The 22,426-nt window shown below is 39.0% G+C and overlaps 1 pseudogene; it reads right to left on the bottom strand.

Annotated features, from left to right (window-relative positions):
• Positions 1–11,146: 11,146 nt before the first annotated feature.
• Positions 11,147–21,306, bottom strand: LOC115284153 (annotated as a pseudogene).
• Positions 21,307–22,426: the final 1,120 nt, after the last annotated feature.

Genomic DNA, 22,426 nt, shown 5'->3' with positions numbered 1-22,426 from the left:
CCTGTGAGTATTTTATTTCCCTACTCTGCAATATTTGGGACTCGCCTTCTTGCACACTTTGGCTTGTTTCTTGGTGTAGTCCTATGAAGGAAAACAGACTGACAAACACCGAGGGAACAGAAGCTCACATACACACAGACAAATTAAAACATCTGAAAATATTATTTCTCACATTTTTTAGCAGAGACGACATGGGGAAATACTTTGGCATGTCTCTTCAGCAGAGAATAATTGGTCCTTACAATTTAGAAACTCCAAGGCTTTGGCAATGTATACACTCTATAGTCTCACATTTGGAAATGGAAACTGATCCTTTTTTTATAAAATAAGACTGCAGCTAACACATCGAGTTGTCTAAATGCATCTGCATCTCAGACCATCCATTCTCACTTTATTTTGCAGCTGCTCTTCCCTCCTTTCAGAGGCATATTTGTAAGGACAAAGTTGAAGTTGATGTGGGAAACAAAGGCAAAAGAAAAAAATTAAATTTCCATACTAATAACCCATTGACAAGTTCTTGAAATAGTCAGAATGACCTTACTCTGGAGCTCAGCTACCTCGATGTTGGCACCTTCCTACTGGCAAAAGGGAATCTTAGCTTAACATTGTCCCAACCCATCAGGATCCTGTAACTCTACTTTAACATATAAAAATCTCTTTGGAAACTTCCTTTATCTCTACCCCCTAAATGTATTTTAGCAATAATCCATCAAGTATATGGCCCACTGATACACATCTGAAGGGTTTCATGACTGAGGGCTTACTAAACAGTAATAAATGACCTTTTCCTAACAACAGCTTAACTTCTCAGGGTCCTGGAAACCTTGTTTCCAAAATTCCATGGGGGTCAGAGCTATCCCTAACCTCCTCCCAACTTGAATGTATATAATAAGTCACCCGTCACAACCCCAGTGCAGGTCTTTCTGCCCATGGGTTCTGTCCCTGTGCTTTAATAAAACCACGTTTTTGCACCACAAATGTCTTAAGAGTTCTTTTCTTGACCATTTGTTCCAAAGCCAATGTTTCCACATCAAAGCTATGCACTAGAAGCAAATTAAAAAGTGAATATGGCAATATATATACTCTCCTTCACTCTATTTTCTGTGTAGTCTCTACTCAGATAGTAGATAAGACCTAAAGGAGTTTTAGACTTTAAGTATATTGGAGGAAATTAGCATAGTGGAGTTTCATGACAGACCTGATATCTGAGCCATAAGATCCCCTTCAGAAGATTGTCATGAGACTTAAATGAGATACTGTATGCAACACAATGACAAGCAATAAGGATGTAAGCCAATAGTTTCATTATACTTCTATCTAGTTTGTATTTGCCCCAGAACCTGAAGAGTTAATTATAGCACTTTAACTTGAAGATCTGGCTAGAATAAATATGGACAGTAAGAAAATTTGTTTACTTTTGTAAACAATCCAAAAATACTTCCCAGGAACAACTACTGTTTGGGTAGAAATATGAGAGCTTGTATATTTTGCAGCCAATGGACTTACTTTTGAAATCCTTCCACTTTGTGGTACATTCAGTTTTGTGGCATGTCTTACTGGTGAAACATTTAGGTTCTATACAGCTTAGCCAATTCATAATGGTTTCCCTTTAGTATAAACAGATCTTGAGAACCGAAATCAGAATGACTCTCTGATGCTTTCAGTGGGTCCATCCTGAAAAGCAAACTTTACACTTGACTTGGTCCCATGTTCATCCAATATCACTAGATAAACAGAAAGGTTCCAGCATTGCTGCAAAGCTTTGCAGTCTGCCAATCAATGCATAGGAAAAGTTTGCTTAGCTTGCTGCTGCTGCCTCTGCTACTTCAGTAGAATGTTACAAAGTGGCATACTCTCCTTATTCAGTTAATGAGTTATCACTCTGAGTTTAGCCTTGTATCAAGGGTGCAGCTGCTGCTTGTACCCTGGCTATTAAAGTCTGTAGCCATGAGCTATGTGATCTGACATTAGAGCTATGGCCTTCATCTCAAAAAACAAAAACACCTCTCTGGAGTAACCCAGTAAGAGGCTTCCAAATCCTGAATCTTTCTATCTTCTTTTTATTAAGTTAACATCATAAATTAGGCACATGGCCAGTTTTATGAGACATGAAAAAAATTAAATGTCTGATATTATGAACCATGCAAACTGGAGGCTGAGCAAGAATTTCTTTAATTATTGCTATGATCTTGTATATGGAGCTTATAAAAATGTGTGAAGGAAACAACCCAAGACTGGAGTCAGAAAGCCTTGAATGGAGGGCTCTCATGTACTTAGCATTTGTTGCAGTTTGCCTATTCCAGCAGAACAAGGATGACTTTCTCTTGCCTGAACAACTGCAAGTTGTGCTGGCCTACAGACAATGAGAAAGTTGCCACCACATTAAACTTTCATTTTCTTTGAATTAACTTTGGTTCAAAACAACCCTTCCCAACTTCCTTCTTTCCTTTATAAAAGGATACTCTCTTCCTTTATTCTCCAGACTTGCCTATGGTTTACCATAGTTTGCTTTTCACAATTTGCGATTCCTCAACTATTCCTGAGTAAACTCAATATTGTTGGCTGAATCACTCAGATTTTTTCTTTTAAAAGGTTGATAAGATCAATCCTCACTTCTCTAGGGATATGTTTAGAGGAACATCCCTCAACTTGCTACCAGTTCTTAAGCCTCCATCACCACTTTTCACATATGCCTCTCTTTCTCACATCTTTGCCATAGGAGTTCCTAACAAATGAGGAGCACATCTTGCTTCCATGTGTCTGTCAAGTAATACTTTTCTTGTTATCAGAGGGAGATTCTTTGGAAAGAGCATAGTATTCTCACTAATGGGAAGCCATATTGTGTTGAAAGAGAAAACTTCTTTAACTTAGTTGTCCCTCAAAGAAGAAACATAAGTCACATTTCCCAAGTTATCTGCCTGTCCTCCATGCATACCATATATGGAATTTTTAGAATAAATTATAACAGATGACCTAAAATTGTTTATTTTTCTTTTATTTTTTATTTCACTTTATTTTTATTATTTTTATTCCTTCTGTGAGACTAAATGTGCTGCTACTTGATAATATTTCAGAGCACATACAGTGGGTCCCCAGGTACATAAATTTTTTTAGTAAAGAAATGGTTACAGTTTCACATATCAAGATGTTTTTCTGGCTGAGGGATCAAAAGAAGAAATATTCCTTAAAATTCATGAATGTATGTCATATGTCCTAAGGGTAAAGCAAGAGTGAATGTTAACAGAGGCCATCAATATAGTTTTCCAAGCAAAAATTCCAGTTGAAGGTTAGATGCCATAGAGCAGCAGAATTTCCTTGCCTATGATGCACACTTAAAGACCTTTGTATTTGATTTAATAGAATGAGAGACATAGAGGGAAGATGAGGAAGAATCAGGTAGAATCAGGTCATGATCTCATACCTTCTGAGTACAAGCACCATATCATTGGGCTCTGTTCTGACCACTTAGAGCTTGAAGTCTGTTTCAGATTCTGTGTCTCGGTCTCTCTCTGCCCCTCCCCTACACACACACACACACACACACACACACACACACACACACACACACTATCTCTCTCGATCTCTCTCTCTCAGAAATAAATAAACAGCAAAAAATACCTGAGCTTTGGGCTAGGGCAGCCTAGCATTATGAAGGAAAAATTTATCCCAAAACATCTTTGTCATTTTTATTCTTATCCAGCTGAAGGTGTGAATATATTTTAGCAACTTTTTTCCTAATGAGGAGACACTTTCCTTCTGATATTAGTGTGGACAGTTGTCTCCAACGATAATAAAAAATCTACTATTCCTCCACAAATTACTTTCCATTTTGATTATTTGTTACAAGAAAGTGATGGAGAAAGAATATAATGTACTTTTATGTTTTTCTGTGATGCTACATCAGGCTTCTTTTCACATTTCTTCTTAAAAGAAAGAAGAAAGATGAAGGAAACAGAAGATTAGTTTAAAGTGGTCAGACTATTAACTCATTTGAACCGTTGCCCCACTATTGAATTTTACTCAGCAAAACACACTGGGGTATTTCTGTGGTTTAAGAAAGTTCAGTTTATACTATTAGTTTTAATAGAAAGAATATGGATTGAAAAATTAAAAAAATTAGCTTGAGAACCAGATACCCTACATCTGCTTTTCTCCAAGGGCAGGACAAAAACACAAACAAAAAAGTTCTAAATAACAGTAGGTGGAATTTAATTTAGATATTAGAAGATCATGGAATTTGTAATTAAATCAAAGGAACATTTATTTCGATTTCTAACTCTTAAAAAATTTGAGACAGTTTTTTTTTTGTCTTTCATAAATAGACCTACTATTGCCTAGCATATTGGACTGTTAGAAGGAATAGACATGATTATTATAGACTGATGTATAGCTGACATCAATCAATCAAATTGTTATTATCCTCACAGGTTTCTACCCAAGGAATAAAATATTAGTGTGTCTAGTGATTTCCCATGACCTGACCTATACCTGCCCCAAAACCACAGAACTCCTGGATTTTTGTTGCATTGTTAATATTACGGAAAGGGGGGAATCTGGGGAAGGATGGGTAGTGCAGGGCTCAGTGAGGATATGTTAGAAAAGATTCAGTCTCCTTCACTCAATTCCCAAGCCCATTGCAGACTAGAGAACCAAAGTGGCTTATAGTATCCCATATATTTCGATGTCATTTTATCTAATATTGGTGATATTGAAATTTGGTGGTGCTGCAGCTATATACTATTTGCAATTCAGTATCAGATGTAACTGCAGTGTTTTCCTTAATTTTCTTAACCACATTATGAAAACTTTAGAATAAAGCCGAATGCTAGAATCTGTGGTAACTTTAGAAATTTATTCAAGAGATGCAAGCTTTTTTAAAGGTATTTTCAGCTCAAATAACTCTTTGATGTTATGATTCATTTAAAAAGTGGGTGATGTAATTTTCCCTCATTTCCTCTGTTCCCTTTTCTGTAAAATGAGAGTAACAATGATTGACTCTTCACTACAAAAGCTTTTGTAAATTTTCTTTTTACAGTGAGGATTATAAATGATAGTGAAGCCATGAAAAATAATCTCTCAATTTTTCCATGCCATATATTATGTACAGAAATTAAAGTTTTAAAGATGGTAGTTGATCAAAATATTGTGATGGCCTGTGAGCAATTTAACATTTCTGGTTTCTTCTATTTTTTTTTATGAGTATGTATGCCTAGAAAAACTCCTGAGCTAGTTGTCAAGGTTCCATATCCTCTTCATTTAATGAAAAATGTAAAATAAATGAGAGAGATGGGAAAGAGAGGGAAAGCTGACGTATATATTTTGGGTGTGGCCAGACCACATTAATGGATTTAATAAATTTTAACTCTACTTTTAAAAAAGGGTGGTACAATTTAGTTAACAGCATGAGCTCTGGTATCAAACAATCCTGTGTTTGATTCCCAGGACTACAATGAACAAAATTATTATTTTTTAAGTTTATTTATTTATTTTGAGAGAAGGAGAGAGAAAGCACATGCAGGAGGGGCAGGGAGAGAGAGAGAGAGAGAGAGAGAGAGAGAGAGAGAGAGCGAGAGAGAGAATTCCATGCAGGCTCTGCACTGTCAGCACAGACTCAGATGTGGGACCTGAACTCACAAATCACAGGATTATGACCTGAGCCAAAACCAAGAGTCAGATACTTAACCGACTGAGCCATCCGGGCATCCCAACAAAATCACTTAAATGTCTTTACGGCATACAGGCTGTTTCTCATTTGCACCATTTACCAAAATCAAGCCAAAGGTATAAATTAAATGCAACCAGCCGTTGGAAAGAGTTTCCAGGAAGAAGGAATAGTCAAATGGAACAGAAAATTGGGGATGGAACAGAATAACTAAAACTGGATGGATGCAATATACTGCAGTTGTCTCCAAATGGCGAGAGAGAGAGAGAGAGAGAGAGAGAGAGAAGCGCCCAGCCACTAAAATTCCATGACCAGCATGAACATCTCCTTGTTTGCAAAGCTGGTTTTGATCTCCTAGGTCTTATGCATGGGCAGCCTTCCTGCCATTATTAGAAGCACTGGAGTGCCTTCAGTTAGTCTTTTAAGATATTTCCCCCCTTCTTAACAATATTAAATGGAAATTACAACAAAATCTCACAAGAAAGCTAGTTCCCGAGGTATCTAAAACCTGTGGTTTGAAGAGTTGAGAAAACGTTCAGATAAACCTCAATTTTTGAACTTTGTCCTTCACTAGAATTTATTAGCTCATCAAAGCCAGGTGGTACTAATACTCAAATTTAACAAGCTGTAAGTATAGCAGTCTCTTAGACTTTGCTAAAACTTGAAATATCACTGGTGTTGATCAGCCCTCTTGTAATCAATTGCTTTTTTGCTTTGGTCCTTTGTTACCCTAAATCAGTTCTGCTGACAAGGGTCTCTGGATACTGCCTTGCAGGTTGTGCACTTTACAACTCCAGGGGATGCCATTCACATAGATTTTAATGTGAATATCGACCCCCTGGAGTTGTACAATATACCTGGCATTGCTACTGATATTTAGAATCTACCTTTGGGATCAAGAATACTGTTGTAAATTTAAATTTGACCTCTAATTTCTTATTTGTATTTTTCAAATGATATCTGTATCTAGAGTGAGATCGTACTACCAATTGTTAGTTTGAAAATATCAGGTAAAGCAATGCTGGTGGATGGCATATTATTTTAATATTTCTCAGGCAGTAATTTTTTAAAAATATACATTGAATGGACAGTTAAAATATGAGCACAGTAGGGAGATGTTGACATGCCATTGATTTTGCATATGAACTACCATAGTAGAATATTTTCAACATATTTGGTGTGGATTTTAATTTGTTCTCTAAAATTGTTTGATAAGCCTATCACTTGTATTGGGTTGATTTAAAGAGAATACTTGTTTGAAGCATATGTCTCTGTGGTCATGCCTCTTAAGAACATCCCTTTCATAGATCCAGCTAGCTGCATTACACAAGTCCTTAAATAATAGCATACATGTCAGTACTGACATATGGACATGAAAAGACATTAGAGTCAGACTGAGACTGACACATTGGGAAATAAGAACAAGGAAACATGCTGAGACTCTGGAAAAAATGGGGTTATTGTACCATTATTAATCACACTGATTCCCTCAGTAAAATTTTACTGAGCATATAATATGCAGAGGTACTATGGAAGAGAAATGAATGATGAATAAATGAAAATTTCAATTTAGAGTCAGTGCCATATAATTTTTAAGCAAACCCGTTGTGAGGGTTACGTGACATAGTCCATGTGAAGTACTAAACTCAATGCCTGGTACCAAGCTCTCAATAAAGAGAGCTATTTTTATTACTACTATTATCATAGCATTAACAATAGTTAAGAAGCAGCCTAGTAGAACAATTAAGAGCATGAGGTCTGGAGCCAGAATGGTTTTGAATCATAGGTCTACCACTTATCACTATGTGGTCCTGGAAAAGTAAAATACTTTTCTGAGTTTGTTTCCACCTTATCTAGTCATCATGTAATTAAATGGATTGATAAATTTAAAGTGTTTTAAAGGACATTTTGCTCATGGAATGCACTTACTAACAGTTATTATTATTAAAGCTTATATGAATATGTCCTCCTATGGTGGATTGAATTCCTCCCCACCAAAAATATGTCCATGTCTCATCCATCATACTTGTGCATGTGACCTTATTTGAAAATAGGACCCTTGAAGATGTAATTATGATAAGAATCTCAAAATAAATTTATCCTGGATTTGCAGTCAGCCCTACATCCAATGACTGGTGCTCTTATAAGAGAAAGGAGAGGAATATTTAAGATTCAGAGATGCACTAGGGAATTTCACATGAAGACAGAAGTAAAGATTGGAGCTATACTATTGCAAACCAAGGAAATCAAGGAGCCAGCATAAACTGGAAAAGGCAAGGAAGGATTATCTCCTATAGCTCTTAGAGGAAGTACAGCCTTACTGAACCCTGATTTCTGAATTCTAGCCTCTATAAATTGTGAGAGGATAAATTTCTGTTGTTTCACGTCACCAAGTTTGTGATAAATTTTTGTGGCAGCTTCAGGAAATTAACAGACCTCTCATTACTTTCATTTCTTTCGCTGAGCAAAAAATAAATAACATTTTCTTTTGTTTTGAGAAATCTACCTTTATTTATTTATTTATTATAATTTATTGTCAAATTGGTTTCCATATAACACCCAGTGCTTCTCCCCACAAGTGCTCCCTCTCCATGACCATCACTTCCTTCCCCCCTCTACCTCCCCCTTCAGCCCTCGGTTCGTTTTCAGTATTCAATAGTCCCTCGTGATTTGTGTCCCTCTCTCTCCCCAGCTTTCTTTCCACCTTTAAATAGTAGAAAAGTATATAAACATTTTAATATCATTGTGAAGTTTTAAAGCCTGCTTTTTAAATGTATGTTATTTGCTTCCTGTTAAGGACACTTGGAAGATTGCTTTGTTGAATGCAAATGTGCCTAAGGATTTTGATTAATCTATTCACAAATATTTAATATATGTAACAAGTTCAGAGCCCTCAGAATGACAAAACAGGAGAACTTTAAACTCACCTCATACCATGGACACAATTAGATCACATTCATATCAGCACAAATAACCCAGAAAACCCAAGAACTGAACAGACTCCCCAACTCAATGTAGAGAAGAGACCACATTGAAGAGGCTAGAAAAGGCAGAAATGTAGTGGAGACATAAATCCCTTGGGTCAAGCTGCCACAGGCATGGAGATGGGTGAGAAACAGACTGTTACACCAGGAGCATTCATGGGAATGAAGAATCCCCATAGCATTTGGTTTTGAAAATAAGAAGGGCTGGATTTCATAAGTGTTTAGAAATAGTCGTACTTAAAGTTTGAAACTTTAAACATCAGTGGACTCAGCCCCAGGTGAGCCCAGTGCAATAGAAGTTGAGTCCTTGCCCTTAATGAGCACAAAAAACAGCCCTACAGAGATACAACTTAGAAACAGCAGTATGAAGCACACCTGGGGTGTATGGAGCAAAGTTAGTTACTTATCTATGGGTTCTCTGAGGTATTTCTCCATTAACAAAGGAGCTGGTAGGTGGAATTTCCATCTTCCACTCTCTAGCATAATTACATGGCCACCTGTGGAAACAAGCTGGGTGTCTGCATTCACTACCTAACTTGCTTACACCATATGTACCCTCTCCATCCAGGCTTGCTTCAGTTCCAGTGCTGTGGGTCCCATCCCCCAGAAGACAGGAGCAAATATTCTCAACACTGCACTCTCAATCTCCTGTTGAGGATACATTAACATTGTCAAAACTGCACCACCACTCCTGCCAATTTGAATGTGCTTCCTGAAGCGGCCTGGCTACACATTCCCTGCAAGAGAGAGCCTGTTCCCACAGCTTGTGGCACCATCCCCTACCCATACAGGCTTTGCAGAACAGCCCAGACTGGAACAGTCTTGGTGACAGCTCTGTGTCCCCTGTGAAAGAGGATTAGAGCCACCTTCTTAAAAGTGCATGCCCTGTTCACTATTTTCCAGAGCAAGAAACATAGCTGCCTTTCCTAACACATAAATAAACACAGAGTTACCCAAAAAGAGAAGACAGAGGAATATGTCTCAAATGAAAGAACAAGACAAAACTACAATAATAGACTTAAGCAAAACAAACATAAGTAACACGCCTGATAGAGAATTTATTTTTTCAATTTTAAATGTTAATTTTATTTATTGCTAAAGGTACAAAGGACACCAATTCAATACTGTGCAATAAAACAGTTACATAAATCCAATATTAAACAATAGCCTTTGGAATAAATCTTAAGCAGAGCACGATGTGCCTTCAAAACTGATTACTATCACAGAACACAACTCAATTCAGACAATTCTTAAGAAATCTGAAGAGGTCACTCATTTAATATGTAGTTATCTAGAAGCCAATGCTCTTTTGTTTTTTATTTTCTAGAAAAAAAGTGAAAGTTATTCCAATTTTGCATGGTATAATATGATGTGTGACATCTAAACCAATGAAATAGATCCTATTATTTATTCCTTTTATCAATTGGACCCATCAGCTAATACAAAGTTGATAATCCAGCTGACAGGAGAACAGCTGATTACAATGAAATACGCTCAATATGGGGCTGGCTGTACATCCATCTCCATTTCCTTATCCGTAACCCAAAGTAATATTCCTTTATTTAAAGTAGTATTATAAATCAAAAAGATAAAATAATCTTAAAGACACATAGAATAGAACCACCCTAACAACTTAAATCACTTGAACACTAAAGTAAAACACTTTTTTTGCATTTTATTATTTTTTATATTTTTTAATAGTTTATTGTCAAATTGGTTTCCATATAACGCCCAGTGCTCTTTCCCACAAGTGCCCTCCTCCATTACCACCACCTCTTTGCCCCCTCCCCCTTCAAACCTTGGTTAGTTTCATTATTCAATTGTCTCTCAGGTTTTGCGTCCCTCTCTCTCCCCAACTTTTTCCCTCTTCTCTTCCCCATGGTCCTCCATTAGGTTTCTCCTGTTAGACCTATGAGTGCAAACATATGGTATCTGTCCTTCTCCGCCTGACTTATTTCGCTTAGCATGACATCCTTGAGGTCCATCCACTTTCCTACAAATGGCCAAATTTCATTCTTTCTCATTGCCATGTAGTACTCCATCGTGTATATATACCACATCTTCTTGACCCATTCATCAGGTGATGGACATTTAGGCTCTTTCCATGATTTGGCTATTGTTTTCTCTTTTTTTTTAAATAGTTTATTGTCAAATTGGTTTCCATACAACACCTAGTGCTCTTCCCCACAGTGCCTTCCTCCATAACCACCACCTCTTTCCCTCCTCCGCTTCCCTCTTCAACCCTAGTTCATTTTCAGTATTCAATGGTCTTTCAGGATTTGCGTCCCTCTCTCTCCCCAACTCTCTTTCCCTCTTCCCCTCCCCCTCGTCCTCCATTAGGTTTCTCCTGTTCTCCTGTTAGACCTATGAGTGCAAAGATATGGTATCTGTCTTTCTCTGCCTGACTTATTCTGCTTAGCAAATGGATAATGTAAAACCCTTTTAAAAAAACCAAAACAGCAAAAAATGGCAGTGTAAGAATACTTCATACTGCTGAAGCTTACATGTTCTGAGGTATGTAATTAGAAGCTGATGGAGGTGAAGCAATATAACCAGATGACCCAAGATTTATAGTACCATGCATTTGAGAAGAGCCACCATATGCTGCATCAACTGAATGCCAGGGGGCATAGGGATAATCAGGTACTACAGGAAGACGGAATCAAAACCTGGCAAAGGTGGAGGCCCATACCGATCTGACATCATTGGATAATAGACTGCTCCAGGAGGGACAGATGCAGTGTCAGCATTTGGAAAAGTATCATTTCTTGATGCTTCCACCGGTGTAGAATTTTGTCTCTTCACCTCACTGTACCACTGGGGAATGCTCTGATCTACCAGTGGAGGTGGCTCAGCACAGACTGGATAATTCTTTACATGACGCTACTACTGCTACTGCTACTGCTGCATCTCTGGCAGATAGACCATGGAGTGCCAGTAGTTGTGGTGATAGCACTGCAATCCCAGATTGAAATAGTACTGCAAAACTTTTGTATCTTGAGGCAGATCACTGCCGCTTGAATCATAGGAATAAGGTGGAGGTGGAGGTGGGAAGTTGGAAGCCTCTCCCACCTCAAGAGGAGAAGGTGGAGGTGGTAAAGGAGCAGCAGTGCTGGCAGCAGCAGGAATAGGAGAGAGGTATGGATAAGATGGCAAAGCAATCACTGGCCTGCCTTGCACAGGCGGAGATACAAGTACAGGCGATACTGCATTCTGGGATGAGCCTGAAGTTGCACTACTAGCTTGATTAGCTGCTGCACAGCTAGGTAAGACTGGAGCTGGAACATTATTGGCACAGGAAATGGCACCTGATGCAAAACTTACCATCAACTTCAGTGAATAGTTGTGTGAGGTAACTGTGTTCTGAGGAGACATAGGATATGGTCTTCTGTCCTGAAGAGACAAGTTTGCTGTAGATTAAGTTATGCTATAAACACCTAAAGTTTCATAGTCTGGTACTGAAGGATAATTATAATCTTCAGGGTATCTCCCACTGTGACTCTGGCCATTGGCCTCCTCTAAATTCAAGGTCTGTTTGCCTGAGCTATGTCCTAGCCTTGCAACACAGTATCTTGAAGCAGCAGGAACCAGTGTGGAGGGCCCTCCATGATTAGGTAAAGTTGGATAAGCAGTCTCATCCCCTTCTCCAACTTCATAAAAGGTAATGGTTTATTCCAAGCCCTGGGCATCTGTCCATTCTCTGGGGCAAAGCTAAACTGGCACTCCTTGTTCATACAATGCATCTGGCAGTGACTACATCTAAAGGAACAAGATCTATAGAAGTTATCAAAGCTCTGGCAACACCTTTTACCTGGGCCAGGGTAAAAACCAACCTTAGGGCTTTCCATGTTATGTCTGTTGATAAAGCGAGATGAATCCCTGGGCATCCCATATCCTCGACCCTGCCTCTGAGATGGATGTTGAGGATGGAAATGTTCATTAGACATGACACTGGAAGCTGTCTGTGCGTAGTCCACTGAAGGGTCGTGCCCATAATGCATGCTGTGCTGAAGCCTGTGTGGGAGGGGGGCCTCTCCCCTGCCGAAAACCATAGTCACATAAACCTCTTTTCCTCTAACTTTTTTTTCACATCTTCTTGCGTTGCTTCATGCCCATCTCTGATACAGCCATTTCTGGGATATAGCCCCCAGAAATATTCTGGTAACCTCTTCCTCTACAACTGGGCATGTCATTCCAGGCAGCAACAGGTGTGACTTGAGTAACTGGTTTTAAGTAAGCCAGTGGAACAAGGTGCTTTTTCTGCCAATTCTTCAATGAACACTGTCACAGAAGTATTCTCATTTCCAATATTTTTTTAAAATTTATCATAGTTTATTGTCAAATTGGTTTCCATATAACACCCAGTGCCTCTCCCTACAAGTGACCCCTCCATGACCATCACATCCTTCCCACTCCCCCTTCAGGTCTCGGTTCATTTTCAGTATTCAAAAGACTCTCATGATTTGTGTCCCTCGCTCTCCCCAAATCTCTTTCCCCATTCCCACCAATGGTCCTCTGTTAGGTTTTTCCTATTAGACCTATGAGTGAAAACATGGGATCTATCCTTCTCCGCCTGACTTACTTCACTTAGTATTACACACTTGAGGTCCATCCACTTTGCTACAGATGGACAGATTTCATTTTCTCATTGCCATGTAAATTGCCGCTATGAACATTGAGGTACATGTGATCCTATGCATCAGCACTTCTGTATCCTTTGGGTAAATCCCCAGCAGGGCTATTACTGGGACATAGGGGAGTTCTATCAATAGCTTTTTGAGGAACCTCCATACTGTTTTCCAGAGCGGCTGTACCAGTTTATATTCCCATCAACATTGTAAAAGGATGCCTGTTTCTCCATGTCCTCGCCAGCATCTAGTCTCCTGATTTGTTCATTTTAGCCACTCTGACCTGTGTGAGGTGGTATCTCAGTGTGGTTTTGATTTGTATTTCCCTGATGATGAGTGATGCAGAACATTGTTTCATGTGCCTGTTGGCCATCTGGATGTCCTCTTTGGATATGTGTCTGTTCATGTCTTCTGTGCATTTTTTCACTGGATTATTCGTTTTTCAGGTATGGGGTTTAGTGAGTTCCTTGAGGATTTTAGATATTAGCCCTCTATCTGATATACCATTTGCCATTATTATTTCCCATTCTGTCGGTTGGCTGTTAGTTTTTTTTTATTGTTTCCTTTGCATTGCAGAAGTTTTTTATCTTGATGGGGTCCCAATAGTTCATTTTTGTTCTTGATTCCCTTGCGTCTAGGAATATATCTAGGAGGAAATTGCTGTCATTGAGGTCAATGAGACTATTTCCTGTTTTCTCCTCTAGGGATTTTATGGTTTCCTGCCTTACATTCAGGTCCGTTATCCATTTTGAGTTTATTTTTGTGAATGGCGTAAGAAAGTGGCCTAATTTCATTCTTCTACATGTTCCAGCTCTCCCAACATCACCTGTTGAAAAGGCTGTCTTTTTATCATTGGATACTCTTTCCTGTTTTGTCAAAGATTAATTGGCCATACACTTGTGGGTCCAGTTCTGGGCTCTCTATTCTATTCCATTGTCCATGTGCCTGTTTTTGTGCCAATACCATACTGTCTTGATGATGACAGCTTTGTAAGAGAGGCTAAAGTCTGGGATTGTGATGCCTCCCGTTTTGGTTTTCTCCTTCAATATGACTTTGGCTATTTGGGTTTTTTGTGGTTCTATACGAATTTTAAGATAGTTTGTTCTAGCTTTGAGAAGAATGCTGGTGCAACTTTGATGGGGATTGCATTGAATGTGTAAATTGCTTTGGGTAATAATGACATATTAACAATGTTTATTCTTCTGATCCATGAGCATGGAATGTTTTTCCATTTCTTTGTGTCTTCTTCATTTTCCTTTATAAGACTTCTATAGTTTTCAGCATACAGGTCTTTTACGTCTTTGTTTAGGTTTACTCCTAGGTATTTCATGATTTTTTGTGCAATTGTGAATGGGATCTATTTCTTCATTTTTCTTTCTGTTGCTCAATTTTTGATGTATAAGAATGCAACCCATTTCTGTACAATGATTTTGTACCCTGCAACATTTCTGAATTCATGGATCAGTTCTAGAAGGCTTCTGGTGGAGTTGATCTGGTTTTCCATGTAGAGTATCATGGCATCTACTAAAAGTGAAAGTTTGACTTCATCATTGCCGATTCTGATGCCTTTTATTTCATTTTGTTGTCTTATTGGTGATGCTAAGATTTCCAACACCATGTTAAACAACAGTGGTGAGATGAACATCTCGGTCGTGTCCCTGATTTCAGGGGGAAAGATCTCTGTTTTTCCCCATTGAGGATACCACTGGCTGTGGGCTTTTTGTAAATGGCTTTTATGATGTTTAAGTAAGTTCCTTCTATCCCGACTTTTTCGAGGGTTTTTATTAAGAAGGGGTGTTGTACCTTTTCAAATTATTTTTCTGCATCTATCGACAGGATCACATGGTTTTTAGCTTTTCTTTTGTTAATGTGATGTATCACATTGATGGATTTGCAAATACTGAACCAGGCTTGTAACCCAGGAATGAATCCCACTTGATCATGGTGGATAATTCTTTTTATATGCTGTTGAATTTGATGTGCTAGTATCTTGATGAATATTTTGTATCTATATTCACTGGGGATATTGGCCTGTAGTTCTCTTTTTTTGTTGGCTCTGTCTGGCTTAGGAATCAAAGTGATGTTGGCTTCGTACAATGAGTCCAGAAGTCTTCCTTCCATTTCTATTTTTAAGAATAACTTGAGAAGGATCAGTGTTAACTCTGCTTTAAATGTCTGGTGTAATTCCCCTGGGAATCCGTCTGACCCTGGGCTTTTATTCATTGGGATATTTTTGATAACTGATTCGATTTCTTCACTTGTTATGGGTCTTTTCAGGTTTTCAATCTTTTCCCGTTTGAATTTTGGTAGTGCATGCATGTGTAGGAATTTGTCCATTTCTTCTAGATTCTGCAGTTTGTTGGCATATAATTTTTCATAGTAATCTTTGATGGTTGTTTGTATTTCCGAGGGATCAGTTGTGATAGATCCATTTTCCTTCATGAATTTGTCTATTTGAGTGTTCTCTCTTTTCTTTCTGAGGAGCCTAGCTAGAGGTTTATTAATTTTGTTTATTTTTTCAATAAACCAACTGTTGGTTTCATGGATCTTTTCACTTATTTTTGTGGCTTCTATGTTCTTTATTTCTGCCCTGGTCTTTATCATTTCTCTTCTTTTTCTGGGTTTGGTGTGCTCTTACTTCACCCTTTCTAGTTTCCTTAGGTGCTCTGTTAGATTTCGAGTTTGCACTTTATCTAGTTTCTTGAAATAGGCCTGGATTGCTATACTTTCCTCTAAGGACTGCTTTTTTGTGTCTCAGAGAGTTTGAATTGTTGTATTCTCCTTTTCATTTGTCTCCATATATATTTTTTTAATTTCCTCTCTAATTGTCTGGCTTGCCCAATCATTGTTTTGTAGAGTAGCTTTTAACCTCCACTTTTTTGGAGGTTTTCCAGACTTCTTCCTGTGGTTGATTTCAAGTTTCATAGCATTGTGATCTGAAAGTGTGCATGGTATGATCTCAATTCTTTTGTATTTATGGAGGGCTGTTTAATGACCGAGTATGTGATCAATCTTAAAAAGTGTGCCATGTGCACTTAAGAAGAAAGTGAATTCCCTAGCTTCAGGATGCAGAGTTCTGAATATATCTGTTAATTCCATCTGTTCTAGTGTGTCGTTCAGGTCCATTGGTTTTTTTAGTGATTTTTTTTGTCTGGTTGACCTATCCATTGTTGTAAGTGGGATATTAAAGCCCCTGCAATTAGCACATTCTTTTCAATAAGATTACTTCTGTTTTGCTGATGCATAGGAGAACATGTACCCCAATGTTCATAACAGCACTGTCAACAATAGCCAAAACATGGAAAGAGCCTAAATGCCCATCACCTGATGAGTGGATCAAGAAGATGTGGTATACACACACACACACACACTCACCCCCCCCACACACACACAATGGAGTATTACATGGCAATGAGAAAGAATGAAATCTGGCCATTTGTAGGAAAGTGGATGGACCTCGAGGGTGTCATGCTAAGCGAAATATGTCAGGCAGAGAAGGACAGATACCATATGTTTGCACTCATAGGGCTAACAGGAGAAAAGGAGAAACCGAATGGAAGACCAGGGGGATGGGAAGAGGGAAAGAGAGTTGTGGAGAGAGAGGGATGCAAAACTTGAGAGACTATTGAATACTGAAAACGAACTGAGGGTTGAAGGGGAAGGGGGGGAATGAGGTGCTGGTGATGGAGGAGGGCACTTGTGGGAAAGAGTGTTGTATGGAAACAAATTTGACAATAAACTATTTTAAAAAAAGATTACTTCTGTTTGTGATTAGTTGTTTCATGTATTTAGGAGCTCCCAAATTCGGCATATAAATGTTTATAATTGTTAGCTCTTCCTGATGGAGAGACCCTTTAACTATTATATAATGTCTTTCTGCATCTTTTGTTACTGCCTTTACTTTAAAGTCCAGTTAATCCAATATAAATATGGCTGCTCCTGCTTTCTTTTGGCGTCCAGTTGCATGGTAGATATTTCTCCATCCCCTTAGTTTCAATCTGAAGGTGTCTTTAGGTCTAAGGTGAGTCCCTTGTAGACAGAAAATAGATGGTTTTTGGTTTTTGATCCGTTCTGCTACTCTGTGTCGTTTAATTGGAGCATTCCGTCCATTTACATTCAGTGGTATTATTGAAAAATGTGGGTTTAGATTCATTATGTTCCCTGTAGAGTGCATGTTTGTAGTGATGTCTTTTGTACCTTATATTCCTTGCTACATTTCCCTCATAAAATCCCTCTTAAGATTTCTTGTAGGGCTGGTTTGGTGGTGATGAATTCTCTCTACTTTTATTTATTTGAGAACACCTTTATCTCTCTTTCTATTTTGAATGACAGGTTCGTTGGATACAGAATTCTTGGTTGCATATCTTTCCTGTTCATCACATGAAGATTTCTTGCCATTCCTTTATGGCCAGCAAAATTTCATTAAATAGGTCTGTAACCACTCTGATAGGTTTCCCTTAGCATATTAAGGCCCTTTTATCCCTAGCTGCCTTCAGAATTCTCTCTTTATCTTTATATTTTGCCAGTTTCACTATGATATGTCATGCTGAAGGTCGTTTTATGTTACATCTTAGGGGAGTTCGGTATGTCTCTTGAATTTCAATGTCTTTCTCTTTCCCCAGATTGGGGTAATTTTCATGTATAGTTTGGTCCAGCACACCTTCAGGACCTCTGTCTTTATCTTCCTTTTCAGGACATTGTTCCGTTTGATTGTATCACTCAGATCTCTGATTCTCTTTTCATTCTCCTGTATCCATTTCTCTCTCTTTTTCTCAGCTTCTTCTTTTGCTATAACTGTGTCTTCTAATTCATCTCTTCTCTCTGCTTCTTCAGTCTGTGAATTGGCATGCTCCATCTTGTTATTCACCTCATTTATAACTTTTTTTTTAACCTGTCACAGCTATTGTGAAAGGTCCTATTCTTTGTCTCAATATCTTCTCTGACAGCTTCTATGCTTTTGTCAAGCCCAGTGATTAATTTTATGATAATAATTATAAATTCTTGTTCAGTTAAGTTGTTTATGTATGTTTTGAGCCGTTCTGTAGCTGTGATTTTTTTCCTGGAGTTTCTTTAGAGGAGAGTTCTTTTGTTTCATTATTTTGGCTAGCTGTCTGTCTCTTGTCAGTTTTAAAAGCTCATTCTGCACTGTGTGCCTCTTAGTATTTCTCTGTTGAAGGAGGCTCTTTGACTGTCTACGGTCTATCGTTTCAGGAGATGTTCTTTTAAGGTGTCTCTTGGTTTCTCCTGTTATGCCTCTGGTTAATTTATTTCCATACTCAGCGATTTTAGGGACTTTCCACTATTTGTGCTTTGGGTTGTTTCTTGAGGTAGCCCTGAAATGGAAAATAGACAGACAAACACACAGAGAACACAAGCACACAGATGCACTGACAGAACAAGTAAAGAAGCAAACCGGAAGTGGAAAGAATAAAAGGAACAGGAAGGAAAATAGGAAGGAGAAAAAGAAAAAAAAAACAAGCAGGGCGTGGGGTGGGATGTGGAGAGCGACATCCAGAGAAAAAGGACAGTCTGAGGGCTTAACACTTGCAGAGAAGGGAGAGAAGGATGAGATAAAGGAAAAACTATCTGGTTGGTAGGAATTTATCTAAGCACAGCAGTGCCTAAATGTTGGTCTTTCCCAGACTCCAGGGGGAAAGGGAGAAAAGAAGGAAATAGGAAAGTAGAAAAGAGAAAACAGGGGAAACAATTAAAAAGTAAAAATATTAAGAAAAAACAATTAAAAGTAATAAGCAAAAACACAACAGCTCTCCAGAGCATATGGGCGTGGCTTGGTGTAGGTAGGTCGGATCTCAGGGGCTGCTCTCTGAGGCCCCACCTTACTGGATGCAGGGAGAAGAAGAATGGTGGTGTCCCAAGCACCCCTCAGACCATGCGTTGCCAGCCACTCTCTTGAGTTCAGTCTCCTTGTGCCTCGGGTAGGTCTAATTGTTTCTGTTTTTTTAAGTTCTGCCTGGTTTCTAAGTCCTTGCCCACGTACTTAATATTGCCACCACAGTTAAAATCTCCTGCAGGTGGGTGGCATTCTGGCCAGGATTGAGTAGGGGGATTATGAAGTTAGATTTTTCCCCTGGCTCAGCCTGACATTGGCGAGCTGCTGGGCCCATGGAAGAACAAGCCCACTGAGGAGGATGGATTTCTCTATCCATGCTCAGAGGCTCTCAGTCCAGGGAGATGTGTCCCCTCTCCAGAGATTATGCTATGAGTGATTCAGTCTCTACTTCTCTTTCTCTGTCCACCTTTGGACTCACAGCTGCCCCATGCGAGCAGCTGTCCATGGAACTGTGCGCCTGTGGACACAGGGCTTTCTCTGGGCCCAGCGCCAAGCCTCTGGGCACTTTGTCTCCCTGTTCTGCTTTGGGCCATCGCTCCCTCCCCCAACGTCTCAAGATCCAGTTCGCACTCACTCACTCAGCTATCCATGAGACTGCTGTTGATAAGAGGTCTGTGTGCACACCTCTTTTCTTGGAGATCAGAGAACTGTGGCTTTTAATTCTTCTCAGCTTGATAATTGTGGGCGGACAGAGGAAATGGTGCTCATTACTTCTCTGCCATCTTGCCGCTCCCCTCCAACTTCTTGAACATGGGCATTATAGTATCTTCCACCTGATTCCAAGCGAACCTGACACTTGTCTCCCAAATAGAACTGTCCCCCAGCATACTCCATGTAATCAGATTTTTGAAGTTCTTTTCTGCTGTCCAACCACACATCAAATTCAACATTATGATAGATTTCTGGATCCAGGGTTTTGAGCACTTTATATGGGAAAGGCATCTTTGATGGACTCTCTGGAGTCGTCTCTTCTTCTGTTCTTTGACTGTGCCACTCTGGTGTATTTTCAGCATTGCAGCAGGAACCCAACTCTTCAGTTCTATTATAAGTTGAACTCTTGTAGTCAATATGGACATCCTCTCTGCCAGTCAGAGCATGGATTCTGTTCTTTTTGGAACCACTTCAAAACAATTCAACTGCAGTCTTCAACGCTTCTTCATCCACAACAAACACATCTTTATGGAGAATTTCATACAGTACAGCCTGACAAACAGCTGCACTTGACTGAAATTATTTTAAGCATACTGAATCATAATGGCCATTACTTGAATAGTAGAGTAGAATCTTGACTTCATAGCCATTATCTGTAACACAAGTTGGAGGCTTTCCAGGATAATGATAAAGAATGAAATCCCGATTATAAATTAGAGAAAGAGCTTTTATTTTCAGCTTGCTGCCACTTTCCTTGGGATCTCCCAACCGTTCCAGGTACTTCTCAAAAGATCCATCCACATAAGACTCAAAAGTTCTCTGATTTTCTCTCATATAGAAGACACAAACCTTCCTGATTTCCAAATGATGGACCTGGCTGCAAAATAGCCCAAAAGAGGCAAGAGACATCCTTGGCAGTCAGTTGTCGAAATAGCCCTAAGGTGCCTAAATATTCATCCATTGATGTCTCATTCAGTGTCTTCTGGCAGCAGTACATTTTCCATCATTTATGCATTTTGGCTGGAGGGGGGCTGGGGAGGGGGAAAAAGGAACACAAATGCAGCAAAGAAAAAGCAAGGTGCAGGAAGAAATGGGTAACAGTGACAAGGGCTTGCTTATGCAGGTATCTGGAAAGCAACCCAGAATCTAGGGATTAGAAGGCAGTTGTCAGCGTTGGAGAATCTTGGCACTTCTCAGGAGCAGGAGAAGAAAAGGACTGGTTCACCTGGTACAAGTAAGGGCCCTGCATTTACAGTAGAAGAAATGCCCGTCTTTGTGTAGCTGCTTTGCCAATTTCAGCTGATGATTGTTCATCACCTTTTCATTTATGACCACTATAATTGGCTTTCCTTTTTCCAGAGTCTCCAAACAGCTTCCTGCACCTTCCTGGCTAATAACAAGATCCGCTTTCTGAAGATCTTCTTTCAATGAATCCTTGTACCTGCAAATATCCAGAGCAAAGGACTCAGTACAGAATGGTTTGGGTACCACCTTCCCTCTACCTATCTGGAGGACAAGTCGGTCATAGCCAAGGCTCTTGATTACCAGGTCAAGCTGAACCAGACAAAGCCCAGCAACGGTCAGCGAAGCACCCAATGCCGACCACACTACCACGAGACCGGCATGGGCCTGAGAAGCAGCAGCAGGCTGGCTAGTCTGAACTCAAGGAACACCAACTCGAAAAGGAGAATTTAAAGTAATGACCATAAATACACTCCCTTGACTTGGTAAAAGTGGAGGACATCAATGAGACCTGTAACACAGAGATAAAAAAGAAGAGATGAAGAACACAGTAATTGAAATTAAAAATACACCTGATGGAATAAATAAGAGAGAAGAGGAAGTAGAGGAACAAACTAATGGTTTGGAAGACTGATAATGGAAAGTAATCAACCTGAGCAAGAAAGAGAAAAAATTATGCAAAATGAGAATAAACTTAGGAAACTCAGCAACTCCATCAAGCATAATAACAGCACATTATAAGAATGGCAGAAAAGAGAATAAAAAGGGGGCAGGAAGTTTATTTGAGGTAATAACAGAAAACTCCCCTAATCTTGGGAAAGGAAGAGATATCCAGATCCAGTAGGTACAGAGACCCCCCCAAAAGCTTACCTAAGGAAGGTCACAACCAGATATATAGTAATTAAAATGGCAAAAAGTAGTGTTAAAAATTCTTAAACAGCAAGAGAAAAAAAGTCACATACGAAGGAAACATCATAATACTATCAGCAGATTTTTCTGCACAAAATTTTCAGGCCAGAGGGAGTAACCTGATACATTCGAAGTGCTGAAAGGGAAAAATCTTCAGCCAAGAATACAATACCCAGCAAGGCTATCATTCAGAATAGGAGAGAGAAAATTTTTCTCATACAAAAACTAAAGAAGATCATGATCACTAAATCAGCCCTACAAGAAACCTTAACGGAAAATCTTCGACTGAAAAAGAAAGGTCATAAGAGTATGAAAGTAAACACACACACACAAACGCAGTAAAAAAAAATAGTATATCTGAAAAAAATCTGTCAAAAGATTCACAAAATAAAAAGATGTAATATGTGACACCTTATACCTAATCCATCTAGGAGAGAGTAGTAATGAATGGATTCCAAGTTAAGTAACCATCAATTTCATATAGACTGCTATACACAGA

This window comes from Suricata suricatta, chromosome X (assembly GCF_006229205.1).
Source record: "Suricata suricatta isolate VVHF042 chromosome X, meerkat_22Aug2017_6uvM2_HiC, whole genome shotgun sequence".
Taxonomy (NCBI): domain Eukaryota; kingdom Metazoa; phylum Chordata; class Mammalia; order Carnivora; family Herpestidae; genus Suricata; species Suricata suricatta.
This window is presented reverse-complemented; position numbering and strand designations above follow the sequence as displayed.